This window comes from Tigriopus californicus, chromosome 7 (assembly GCF_007210705.1).
Source record: "Tigriopus californicus strain San Diego chromosome 7, Tcal_SD_v2.1, whole genome shotgun sequence".
NCBI classification, from domain to species: domain Eukaryota; kingdom Metazoa; phylum Arthropoda; class Copepoda; order Harpacticoida; family Harpacticidae; genus Tigriopus; species Tigriopus californicus.
Genome location: NC_081446.1, coordinates 12,281,229 through 12,284,744, shown reverse-complemented (window position 1 = coordinate 12,284,744; position 3,516 = coordinate 12,281,229). Strand labels below are relative to the sequence as shown.

Below are 3,516 nucleotides of genomic sequence, written 5' to 3'. Positions count from 1 at the left end.
TTGGAGAAGAAGGCCGATGAAAGCCTACCTCCCGAGCAAATATGTAGTTTTGTACTTTGTAGTATGTTAAAGACGAGTTTAGAAAATCAAACAGGAACACCCAAGTGATGAAGTTTTTGAACGAGTTTGGTCCTATTAACGAGATCGAAGGCTTTGCTAAAATCCACGAAGGCCACGTAGGTTCGTTGCTTTGTTTCCAGTCTTTGCGAAGTCACCTCGCGTAGTAATGCTATTGCGCCTATAGTCCCTTTTCCCTTTACAAAGCCGAACTATACGTACATGAGGAAGTAGGGCTTTGCTCTCCAGAAATCTTGTCAATCTAGCATTTAGAATGGACGAGAAAGCTTTGAGCAAAGGGTCTTAAACTGCAATCGAGCGATAGTTGTTGGGGTCGGATCGAGTGCCTTTTTTGAAAAGAAACAACAGAGTCGTGTTTAGCCACACAGAGAGAAACATTGAGGAGGTTGGGCAAGTTGAGTAGATGCGACACAGGCTTCTCGAGATCAATCCACCCAAGGACTTTAAGTGCCAAGGAGAGTATCCTCGCATCCCCACTGCCTTACTTTTCTGCCCATCTAGGGAAAGATCGACTTCTTTTTTGGTGACAGGGTCTATGAGGTCACGATTCTCATTATTGGAGTTAAGCTGGAGAGGGAATTCCGGGGGAGGTGCTCGATGGAACAAAGAGCGGCAATGATCGAGGAAGGTTTTGAGACATATACTAGCTCTAGAGTGAAACAGACATCACTTCATTCTCTACCACATCATTCGCAAAATACACAATGCATCTGCCAGGCATCGATCAGTACCATTTAAAGATGAGAATAATCCTTTTGGTGACGCCAGCATTGGACTCCAATATTGTCGTCCGACGTGACCTAATGAACGCAGGTTTCTCCTCGATTTGGGTCGAACTTTAGCAAAATGAAAAAATAAATCTTAATTTATGGAGTCTACCGAGAATGGAGAGATAGAGAAAGCGGAGGCGACATGAGTTCTCAGAGGCGGGACTATCCAGTTGTCTGGGCCAATTGTCGCTTGCCTCTCAGTCAGGAAAGCAGATTATTATAGTGGGAGACTTCAATCTGGATGCCAATCAGTTCAAAAATCCGTCGTATCCCTTGAAATCAATCGTTGATGATCTAGAGACCGTCACGGGTCTTTGTGATCTGAAGAATCTCTTTATTGGAAATACTTTTATTTACCGGCGCCAAACCAAAGATGGGCTCTTAACAACTCAGTCTTCAATTGGCCTCGCGTTCGTATCGAGAACGCTAAAAGGTGGAACTGCCACAAAATTAAACCACGGGCTCAGCGATCACAAGCCTATAGTGGTATCAGCAAGACTTCTCTCGCCAAAACAAGCGAAACCAACGGAAAGAATAACGGTCACCAAACGTTCTTTCAAGAACTTTGAATTCGACAAGTTTTATCTCAATCTCATGTGCCAGCCTTGGGAAAATATTTGTATATTTACCAATGTCGACGATATGGTGCCATTAATGGAACTTTCCGTAACCCAATCAAAACGTTTCAAATTTCTCCAAACTATTGCCACGGTCTTACAAATGAAACCAAGATCCTTATGGAGGAACAAAACAAAGCTAGACATGAAATCGTCCTAGCCAAAGAACCAGACAGGGATATCTGTTGGAGGACATACACCCGCTTACGAAACAAATGCATGGCACTTGTGCGCCAAGATATCAGGGCAGAGGCTGGGCGAAAATGGAGAGCATAACTCATGGAAAATTCTAAGCCAGATAAAAAAGGGAGGGGAAAAAACCCTTACTCGGCCTGACCACAGAGGATGGAGTCCGAACCACCAAATCTCGGGAAATGAGCAACGTGTTCAAGTATCATTTTGTGTCGAAGGTCAAGTGTCTTCGCAAAAAGATAGACAAGTCTTGTCAAGTCAATCCATTCCATAGGCTCGCAGCTTTTATGAAGACGAGACCTCCCACCTCCACCTTCTCACTAAAAACCGTTACCAAAGCAAATGTACGAAAGCACCTCCTTAACCTAAAGAACTCCAACAGTGTTGGATGTGACAATGTTGACACCTCGATACTGAAGAAAAGTGATGGTTTTTTCGTTACCCCCTTGACCTACATCTTAAACACATCGATAACGTCGGCTCTTTTTCCAGCTCGATGGAAAGAAGCGGGAATAATTCCCCTACACAAGAAGAGCAGTCGAGAGGAACTAAGCAACTACAGCCCCATAGCCCTGCTGCCAATTGCCTCAAAGGTCCTCGAATCTATGGTACGTGGACAGATGGCCGAATTTCTGCATCACAACATGGCTTTCGTGAGAAAACCTTGATAATCTTATATGACCGATAACCTTAATATTCCAAACGTGAAGAACCAACCGAGACAATGCTTTTTCCCAAGAGCCATCAAACTCTGGAACAGTCTTCCAGACGAAGCAAAAGCTGAAACAAATGAGCAAAGATTCAAGAAAGCCATGAATTATTACGTATAGACATTACCCCTGTAAGCAATCCCAATGAAACGATTTTGTTCTATTTATTTTTTTTCAAAAGTGTTTACAGAAATATCTAATCATGAATACATACATAATTACATAAATGCTGCAAAATGCCATTTGCATTTCAAAACGCCAAAACATTGCATCATTTCATTGAAAGATAATAAGTAGACGAATTATAACCTTTCATCTTAATAGTGCTGGGATTGCATTTCCTGTAGCGGTTAGGAAAGCCCGTGCAAAACCAAACAAAAATAATAATAAAGAAATAGTAATTTCAAGGAAGTAATTGCCCCAACATAATTCTAATGGTAATTACAATTGCTCTGTTTCTCAATGCAATCAATTATTAAACAATTGCTTGAAAATGTGATTGCAGTTACAATTCCAACACAGGGCTGCCAAGTTTAAATTCACAGAGGTTCTTGTTATCCATTTTTACAAAATGCGGATATGAAGCTTAGGGGAAACAAAGCGTAATATTTAGCTAAAACTAAAATTTTCGCTTTAAGATACTTTCACAAAGCATTGCGTCATTGCCATAGATCAAGAAATACAAGTCTATAGTCTCTGATTAGCAACTCCACTTCAATTTCAGGAACCCTTACCCTAACATTGATGCCAAAGAAGAAATTCCCATTGCCTCCCACGTGATCTCGAAAGAGTTGAATCAAACTACACACATTGAACTACATCGGCACATAGCACTTGGTTCTCAATGGTTGGACCTATCCCAAAACAGCAAAGTTACACTTTTTACTCATACATCCATGGAATATATGGGTTCATTGGTCAGATTTGCTGAACAATGGCAGGGACCCTTAAGTGTCGCCATTTATGTACCAGGAGTCGATTTTCATTTGACTAAACTGTACATCAATTATCTACAGGACTGCCACTCACAGTTGATGTCTCGAATGACCGTTCATTTTGGTGTTCCATTGGTTTGTTCTCCTGATTTTGAGTCCTCAAACATTCCCATATCTCTTGGGGACTGTCCATCAAACGATATTGCAATGGATA

General features: G+C 41.5%; 1 long non-coding RNA gene across 1 annotated transcript in view; it reads left to right on the top strand.

Annotated features, from left to right (window-relative positions):
- Positions 1-3,182, top strand: part of LOC131884277 (uncharacterized) — a 9,984-nt gene extending 6,802 nt beyond the window's left edge. The window contains exons 2-3 of the long non-coding RNA XR_009373704.1: positions 2,150-2,265; positions 3,092-3,182. This is a non-coding gene — a long non-coding RNA (uncharacterized LOC131884277). The remainder of the gene's footprint in view (positions 1-2,149; positions 2,266-3,091) is intronic.
- The last annotated feature ends 334 nt before the right edge of the window (positions 3,183-3,516 follow it).